The 10,014-nt window shown below is 44.0% G+C and overlaps 1 long non-coding RNA gene across 1 annotated transcript; it reads right to left on the bottom strand.

The window, feature by feature from the left end:
- Window positions 1-8,931: 8,931 nt before the first annotated feature.
- LOC105887570 lies at window positions 8,932-9,758 on the bottom strand. The gene is made up of 2 exons (XR_001161529.2): window positions 9,431-9,758; window positions 8,932-9,129 (listed from the first exon to the last, which is right to left on the bottom strand). It is a non-coding gene; the product is annotated as an uncharacterized LOC105887570 (long non-coding RNA).
- Between the last annotated feature and the right edge of the window lie 256 nt (window positions 9,759-10,014).

The raw sequence follows: 10,014 nt of genomic DNA, 5'->3' as shown, positions 1-10,014 counted from the left end.
AAAAAAAAAAAAAAAAGAAAGTCAGGCATTAAGTTCAAATACTCCCAGAGGATACCTGAAATCCCAGATACATATTGTACTGAACCTGTATGTTTTCTCCTTTAGGTACATACTTTTGGCAAAATTTAGTTTAGAAATTAAATAAATAAAAGAACTGTAATATACTGAAATAAAAATTACACAAGCAGAGTGCAGCGGCTCATGCCTGTAATGCCAGCACTTTGGGAAGCTGAGGCAGGAGGATCGCTTGAAGCCCAGAGTTTAACACCAACCTCAGCAACACAGCAAGACCCCATCTCCACAAAAACTTTAAAATTAGTGAAGCACAGTGGCAGACATTCTGAGGCAGGAGGCTATTTGAGACTGCAGTGAGCTATGATCACACTACTGCACTCCAGCCTGGGCAACAGAACAAGAGCTTGTCTTTCTTTGTAGAGAGTCTCACTATGTCACCCTCAGTAGAGTGCTGTGGTGTCACAGCTCACAGCAACCTCCAACTCTTGGGCTTAAGTGATTCTCTTGCTCAGCCTCCTAAACAGCTGGACTACAGGCGCCCGCTACAACATCCAGCTATTTTTCTGTTGTAGTTGTCATTGTTTAGCTTGCCCAGGCCAGGTTTGAACCTGCCAGCCTTGGTGCATGTGGCCCGTGCCATAATCACTGTGCTATGGGCGCTGAGCCAAGAGCTCGTCTTTACAAAAAAAAAGAAAAAAATTGACTTGCGGTTTCTCTCTCAAAATATAAAAAAACCTCTTTCAAATGGAAATTTGGTTCTAGTCATCTCAAACCAACAAAGGTTTGCAGGCCTTCCTGCACATCCCTACATGGATTGGAATTTGCCTTTTTACTCAAGACACAATAAATAGGATGGATCAGCTTCCCCTCAAAGTAGGAAAACAAAACAAAGGAAAAGTCTTCTAATGCCAAAGATCTAACAGCCACAGCCCTACTCTGAACAGGCTACAATGAAGCACTAAAGACACTATACTCAATAGCTACAAGAAATTCCTACAACTATGCAACAGTGCCACCGCTTGGTGAGGTGTGCTTTGGGCCCGATCACCTGACAACAGCTCCTGCTTCTTCAAAGGTTATCCTTGACCTCAAACTCTCCTTCCCCAAAGCCTAACTTAGCTCCCAGATACAGCACTAGCACTCTTTGTTTTCCAAGTAAAGAAGCTATCTTCTCCAGAACCATAACCCCAAGATTTAGGGTTAAAGCCACAATCTTAAGAAGCCCAGAGCGCTAATCATCATAAAACAGCACTCTCTCTCCCAGTTACGAATTCTGGCTCAAACAATATCCTTCCTACGTATGGGTTTCTATCTAAAGGACACTTTTTTTTTTTTTTTGAGACAGTCTCAAGCCCCAGTTAGAGTGCTATAGCATCATAGCTCACAGCAACCTCCAACTCTTGGGCTCAAGCCATCTTCTCGCCTTAAGTTTTTTTTTTTGGCTGGGCTGGGTTTGAACCCACCACCTCCGGCATGTGGGGCGAGCATCCTACTCCTTTGAGCTACAGGCACCGCCCCAGTATTTTTTTTTTTTTTTTAGTAGCAGGGTCTCACTTTTGCTCAGCTAGTCTCGAACTCATGAATTCAAGAGTGCTAGGATTACAGACATGAGCCACTTCGCCCAGTCAAGGATACTGGACTTTTCAGATTCAGTCATCTCCAAAAGTTCTTCTGCTAACACCTCAAGACTGAAGAGCCAGTATGTCTACAACAAAATACCTGAAAATCAAAAGTGCCAACAAGATGCACTTGACAATACTTTTGTTTTTGACGTCTCATTCTGTTACCTTGAGTAGAATGCTGTGGCACAATAGCTCACAGCAATCTGAAACTCCTGAGCTCAGCTATCCATCCTCTTCTTGCCTCCCAAGTAGCGACAACACTGTTTTTATATGCCAGCACAATGAAGAGCAGACATTAGATAAGCAACACAATCATTGTGGAAACCTCTACGTCTAAAATTATTTCAAAATAAAGTTTACAATGGAGAACAAAGCTTTTTAAGAACAAAGGGCCCAAAGTTAGAAAGGGGACTCCTTAATTGTAGAAAAACTTTGGGGAAGAATGCAGATGAGGCACATATACCACACTAATTCCATCTTCTCTATAAGACTAATAAGATCTGATTACAGACGCCCTAGTGGGATAATTAAGCATAACAAATACCACCTCTAGCCAAGCATTGTGGCAGGTGCCTGTAGTCCCACCTATTTGGGAGGCTGATAGCTTAAGCCCAAGAGTTGGAGGTTGTTGTGAGCTGTGACGCCACGGCACTCTACCAAGGTCAACATAGTGAGACTGTCTCAAAAAAAAAAGAAAAGAAATATCACCTCATATTATCAAAAAGATTCTAAGTCGAGGATGCAGGGAAAAAGGAACCCTGTACACCGTCAGTGGAAATGTGGATTAATATAACCATTATGGATCACAGTATGAAAGTTCCTCCAAAGAAAGTAAATATAGAGATACATGATCCAGCAATACCACTTCCAGGTATTATACAAAGGAACTGAAATCATTATGTCAAAGCATTATCTATACTTCCATGTACATTGCACAATTATTCACAATAGCCAGGATATGGAAACCAAAGTGTGCAAGAGACTAAATTTTTTAAATGTGGTATATACACGAGTACACAGTGGAATACTCAGCTTTTTAATTAAAAAGGAAGCTATGTCCTTTGCAGCAAGCATGCATGTCTACAAGACATTATGCTGTGAAATAAGCCAACCATAGAAAGATGTCATGAGATCACTTACATATGAAATACAAAAGTCAAACTCATAAAAGTAGAAAAATAGAATGAGAGGTTACCATAGACTGAGCAGAAACGGGAAGCAAGGGAGAGATACTGGTCAAAGGGTACAAAGTTTCAATTAGGAGTGAAGTTCCAGTGATCTGCTCCATAGCACTGACTACTCAGTAATAATGTATTGTAAGACACACACACAGTGGCATGACTGTTAAGTCCCAATGACTCTTGAGTCTAAAGATGAGACAACTACTTGAGTCCAGGAGTTCAAGCCCAGCCTGGTTAACAAAGCAGAACCGTCATCTCTAAAAAATAAAAATGATAGCGATTCTATGTTCCAAAATTGCTCAGAATAGATTTTAAATGTTCTCACCATAAGTAACTACATGAGGTAATGATGTCAATTAGCCTGATTTGATCATTCTACAAGATATACATACATTTGCTCGGCACCTATAGCTCAGCAACTAGGGCACCAGTCACATACACTGAGAGCTGGCAGGTTTGAATCCAGCCCAGGCCCACCAAACAATAACAACTCCCAAATATAGCCAGGCGTTGTGGTGGGCGCCTGTAATACCAGCTACTTAGGAGGCTGAGACAAGAGAATTGCTTAAGCCTAAGAGTTTGAGGTTGCTATGACGCTACAGCACTCTACCAAAGGCAACATAGTGAGACTGTCTCAAATATGTATATATATATAATAGAGAGAAACATCAGTGTATTCCATAAAAATATCCAATTATTATTTGCAAATAAAAAATTTTAAAGGGTGAGAGACTAGAATTTGGAAGAAACATGACTAAAGGTGGAATCAATGTGTCAAGTCTCATGGAGATGGGCTGCAGAACTTAACCTCCAGGTTAATTCAGCCATCACTGACTAAATCACAGAGCTAAGTTACTAAAACCCAGGCAGACTGAGAGCCTGTGATAAAGGCAAAAAAGCTGAAAAGGCCAATCAAGGCAGACAGCAAAGGCCAATCAAGGCAGACCTGTAAGACGTCTACCTTTCCCTCCCCTCCTCACTTCTCAGTTAGCTTGTCCCAATTTCAACTCACAAAAGCAGGGCACCAAGTACAAGACTACAGACTCTTTTCAGTAGTTCAATAGTCTATCTTTGGAACACAAAAGCCTAGTCTAAAATCCTTACAAATTAGAGAAATATGACTGGCCATTTCCAGCCTTACTATTACTAGGGAGTGCAGCAAAGAGAGGGCCCAAACTCCAAACCCCGTGGATCTCATACTTTTCTCACCATGACAACCTAGCAGTGGAACCAGCTTCTCAGACACTTAACATTTTGCACTTCTAATTCTATTCACCATTCTCCTGGAAGAGTCCCTCAAACTGGCCCTACCATCAGTCACCTGGAGTCACTCTACCAAAAGTTCCCCAAACTGGCTTTCCCATCAGTCACATTTTTTGTTTGTTTTCCCTGGGTAGCGTGCCATAGCATCACAGCTCACAGCAACCTCCATCTCCTGGGCTTAAGCAATTCTCTTGCCTCAGCCTCCCAAGTAGCTGGAACTATAGGCACCCACAATGCCCAGCTGGCTTTTGGTTGTAGTCATCATTGTTGTTTTGGCAGGCCTGGGCTGGATTTGAACCTGCCAGCTTGAGCTACAGGCGCTGAGACAATCTTCGCACTTTTTTAAGCTGTAGTCTTGCTTAAACGCCTGGGCTCAAGCAATCATCCCACCTTAAATCTCCCAAGTAGCTGGGATTACAGAACTGGCCCTATCTCCTTTTATTTAAAGACTAATTACCAAACCCTCTTAAATGACTTAAGAACTTGACACTAGGCTAGGTGCCCACAGCAAAGTACTAACAGTGCCAGCCACATACACCAACTGGCAGGTTAACAATGACAAAAACAAAAACAAAAAATAGCCGGGTGTTGTGGTGGGCACCTGTAATCCCAGCTAACTTGCTGAGGCAAGAGAACTGCTTAAGCCCAAGAGTTTGAGGTTGCTGTGATGCCACAGCACTCTACCAAGGGTGGGGGGGGACTGTCTCAAAAAAAAAAAAAAACTTAGACAATAATCCTGGTAATCAGGTCTTATAAGAAGCTTCAACCTCTGGTTTGGTGCCCGTAGTAGTTACAGCACCAGCCACATACACCGCAAGGACGGAGTGTTCGAACCCAGCCTGAGCCAGCTAAATAACAGTGACAACTACAACAAAAAGTAGCCAGGCATTGTGGCGGACACCTGTAGTCCCAGCTACTTTGGAGGTTGAGGTAAGAGAATTGCTTAAGCACAAGAGTTTAAAGTTGCTGTGAGCTGTGTTGCCAGAGCACTCTACCGAGGGTGATATAAGAAGACTGTCTCAAAAAAAAAAAAAAAAGCTTCAACCTCCTTTACTCCTAGCAATAGGGATTAAGGAACCAGAACCATGGCTTAAGATTAGAACCCTACTAAAATGAAGCAGCAACCATGAACTACTCAGAGACTTCAGATCAGGCCACTCAAACCAAACATAGCATTAAAAAACAGCAGAAAAAAGGAGATAACTACTATTGTCACATCCTTGGCTCTAAATCCGAGGGCTTCTCTGCATGTACTAAATTCAATAAGGCCAGGAGCAGTGCTTCACACCTATTATCTCAGCACTTTAGAAGGCAGAGGCAGGAGGGGATCACTTGCCTGGGCTGCGTAGTAAGACCTCCTCTCTACAATAAAAAAAATTATCAGGCTGGGGTACACACCTGTGGCACAGTGACCTAGAAGGCTGAAGTAGAGGATCCCCTGAGCCCAGCAGTTCTGGGGTTACAATATGTTACAACCACACTGCTATATTCCAGCCTGGGCACCACTGCAAGACCCTATCTACACCCCCCCCCCCAAAAAAAGAGAAGCCAAATCAAAGCAACACCTGTCAAGATCCACTTGACAAAACTTTTGTTTTTGTTTTGGGTAGTTTCACTTTGTCACCCTTGGTAGAGTGCCCTAGCATCATAGCTCACAGCTAACTTCTAATTCTGGAGCCCAAAGAAATCTCTTACCTCCCAAGTAGCTGTAACTATAGGTGCTTACCACAATGCCTGGTTATTTTTAGAGGCGGGCTTCTTGCTCTTGCTCAAGCTGAACTCAAGCTTCTGAGCTCAGGCAATCCACCCACCTCAGGCACCCAGAGTGCTAGGGTTACAGACATGAGCCACCACACCAGGCCACCTCCTCAGTTGTCAAACGCTAGGCCACTCTTGACCTACTCCCATTCCAGCAGGAAAGGTGATAAAGCAGCTATTCCTTTTCATGAAGTCAGTTTCCCTGCCTCAAAAATTTGAGGATAAACCAACTCTTCTCTGGAGAATAGACTAGAACACGCTTAAACCAAGAACATACTACAGCACATCTGAAAAATTTCAAGAGGAAAAGCACTTCCCAAATAGGAGTCCCAGGCATAATACACCAGCTATGTTTCTGATAGAGCCATCTTACAAACTGTTTTTATTTTGTTTTTGAGACAGTCTCACTATGTCACCCTCAGTGGAGTGCTGTAGTGTCATGGCTCACAGCAACCTCAAACTCTTGGGCTGAAGTGATTCTCTTGCCTCAGCCTCCCAAGTAGCTAGTACTACAGTCACCTGCCACAAAGCCAGGCTATTTTTTGTTAGTTGTTTAGCTGGCCCAGGTCAGCTACAAACCCACCACCCCTGGTGTATGTGGCTGGTGCCATAACCACTGTGCTACAGGTATTGAGCCACAAACTTTTTTTTGAGACAGAGCCTCAAGCTGTTCCCCCTGGGTAGAGTGCCATAGCATCACAGGTCACAGCAACCTCCAACTTCTGGACTCAAGTGAGTCTCCTGCCGCAGCCTCCCAAGTAGGTGGGACCACAGGTGCCCACCACAACACCCAGCTATTTTTTTTTCTTTCGGCCATCGTTGTTTGGCGGCCCGGGCTGGATTCAAACCCACCACCTTAGGTATATGTGGCTGGCATCTTAAGCCGCAGGTACAGAGCTAAACATTTTTTTTTTTTTTAAACAGCCTCAAGCTGTTGCCCTGGGTAGTGCTATGGCATCACAGCTGACAGCAACCTCTAACTCCTGGGCTCAAGCAATTATTTTGCCTCCGCCTCCCAAGTAGCTGGGACTATAGGCACCTACCACAATGCCCAGGTATTCTGCAGTTGCAACCGTCATCATTGTGGCACAATGGCTTACACCTGTAATCCTAGCTCTCTGGGAGGCCAAGATGTTAGGATCTTGTAAGTTCAGTTCAAGACCAGCCTCAGCAAGAGCAAGACCCCGTACCTCTACTAAAAATAGAATAATTAGCTGGGCATTGTGGCTGGTGCCTGAAGTCCCAGCTACTCAGGAGACTAAGGCAGGAGGATCACTTAAGCCTTGGACTTTCAGGTTGGTGTGAGCTAGGCTGATGCCATAGCACCCTGGCCTGCTAAAGAGTGAAGACTTGTCTCAATAAAAATTTAAATTTAAAAAAATGGGGCGGCACCTGTGGCTCAAAAGGGTAGGGTGCCAGCCACATACACCTGAGCTGGTGGGTTCGAATCCAGCCCAGGGCCGCCAATCAATGATAGCTGCAACAAAAAATAGCCCGGCATTGAGGCGGGTGCCTGTAGTCCGAGCTACTTGGAAGGCAGAGGCAGAATTGCTTGAACCCAGGAGTTGGAGGTTGCTGTGAGCTATGACGCCACAGCACTCTACCCAGGGCAAAGCTTAAGGCTCTGTCTCAAAAAATAAAATAAAATAAAAAAATAAAGTACTATGACAAAAAATTTTTGCTCTTGGCTATACCTTTCAGTTCTGCATTAAAATTGATGCTAACCAATGAATTGGGAGGGACAAATTTATAGGTATGCACTTAAGAGGTAGAAGGGCACTGGGGCCAGGCTTTAACTCACCACATCCTCCCCCAACTCTATCACTCAACACATCCTTTAAGAGGACTTAGCTCAGCACCTGTAGCACAGTGATTACAGCACTGGCCACAGGCACCACGGGTGGCGGGTTCAAACCTAGCCCAGGTCAGCTAAACAATGATAAAATGCAACAAAAAAATAGTTGGGCATTATGGTCAGCACCTATAATCCCAGCTACTTGGGAGGCTGAGGCAAGAGAATAGCTTGAGCCCAGGAGTTTCAGCTGCTGTGAGCTTTCACACCACAGCACTCTATCAAGGCCAACATAGAGACTCTCTCAAAACGATAAAAAAAAAAAAGGAAGAGGAATTTCTACTCCCCAATCATAAAAACTAAGACCACAAATCTCAAAATGCCAGTCACCTCTAGCCCTCTGGTACAGGCAGGATGTGAAAGTGCCATTGTTTTCCTACAACAAGCATCTACCTAAACCCCATTAACCAGAGAAGGGAGGTGGTCACTCATCTCCTGTAAGTACAAGAAATATCTCTAGTTTCCTTTCCCAGGAAATCCACCTCCTTCTCTCCACTCATTCCCAAGCTTCTTTTCCCTAATATAACATCTTCTCAATGCTTAAGTAAACAAAAATTTAGGATAGTTGTTTGTCTCCTTCATGTAATGGCTTCAAAACAAAAATGCTACAAAATGCAAATGAAGTCAGAGGACTCAATCCACAGAACTCCAATGGCACTCAGAAGGTACTCAGTTACTTCCCTTCCTATGAAAGACCCAACTTAGAACTGTTACCATGTTCAAATTTGAATATTGCCCCTCAAATTTGAGCCTTACCCTCAGGAATGTGTCAGAACAGCCAAGAGCTCCTGTGAACAATAAAACCAGCATGCAAGGCGGCACCTGTGGCTCAAAGGAGTAAGGCGCTGGCCCCATATGCTGGAAGTGGCGGGTTGGAACCCAGCCCCAGCCAAAAACCACAAAAAAAAATAAATAAAACCAGCATGCAAATAAATGTGGGAAAAGAAAAACTCCCACATAGCTGGGCAAATCTGGGACAAAACTCATGACATCCATGTTCATGTATCTTTTATATATCCAATTTGTCATGACAGAAAAATTTTATCTACACTTTTAGGAACCACTTGACCTTTCCTTTTCTCCCTTGGATCAAGTAGCAAACACTATTTCTTGCTGGGCAGGAACAAATTATTCCAATTCCTGCTGGGCAGGAGGATCTAAAAAGAGGAAAACTCCCCATATTCCTGACCCAGATATCAATCCTTCATGAGAGTGGGAGGTGAGGGGGAGGAACAAAATATAACTAAAACGATGGTTTTTAATGGGAACCAGAGGTATGGTTACAATTACATAGTCCGACACAAAAACCCATGGGTGATCAGGAATTGAAGGTTACAAAATAACAAGGGTAACACTGGGTACAGGAAGAAAAGCTGTTCCAGAATCTCAGGAGCCAGGCTAATATGGCCTCTCTCTACGATCCTGTCTGTGCTCACCCCTGCAAAAAAAAAAAAAAGTACCCATTAGGTTTGTTACCAGCCTCTCTACTCACCCCGCACACACCCCAAATACTTTATCTGCCCCCTTTATCCAACCAAGCAAATGTCTCATCTCTTTAAGTAGGGTGGGTCAACAGAGACCTGAAGTAATTTTCCTACCCTCCCTCCCTACTGTCATTTACAAACTCAGGTCTTTCCAATTAAACCCCCCTCAAACAAAACCACCCCCTCTATAACCTTGTTAGTCCATGGCCTCTGTTCAACTGTTCTACTTTAACCTCAATTTAAACTCATACTCACCTGGAGTCCATCTTGCCAGGGCCAAAGCCGCCTCTGTCCCCACCACCCCGGCCCCCTCGGAAGCCCCCACGGTCCCCACCACGGCCCCGGTAGCCGCCTCGATCATAGCCTCCTCTGCCACCACGACGATCATCTCCATAGTTACCCCCTAGGACAAAAGAAATATGATCTATCATATTCCCATCCTCCTACTGGGACCCCCATAACCTCTCTGCTTAAAAATTAAGGTCTTTTTTGTAGAGGCAAAGTCGCACTGTACCGCCCTTGGTAGAGCTGTGGCATCACACCTCACAGCAACCTCCAAATCCTGGGCTTAGGTAATTCTCTTGCCTCAGCCTTCTGAGTACCTAGGACTACAAGGTACCCAACACAACGCCCAGCTATTTTTTTTGTTGCAGTTGGGCCGGGGCCAGGTTCAAACCAGCCACCCTTCGTATATGGGGCCAGTGCCCTACCCACTGAACCACAGGCACCACTCAAAAAGTTAAGGACTTTTTGTATGTACCTTGTATTAATCCAAAATAAAATAAATTTTTAAAAGAATGTAATCCATAATCCCACCAATGAAAATTTTTTTTTTTTTT

The sequence above is a fragment of the Otolemur garnettii genome, unplaced genomic scaffold (assembly GCF_000181295.1).
Source record: "Otolemur garnettii isolate 467f Iridium unplaced genomic scaffold, OtoGar3 scaffold00096, whole genome shotgun sequence".
Taxonomy (NCBI): Eukaryota; Metazoa; Chordata; class Mammalia; order Primates; family Galagidae; genus Otolemur; species Otolemur garnettii.
Note: the sequence above shows the minus strand (reverse complement) of the source record. Positions and strands in the feature narration are given on the sequence as shown.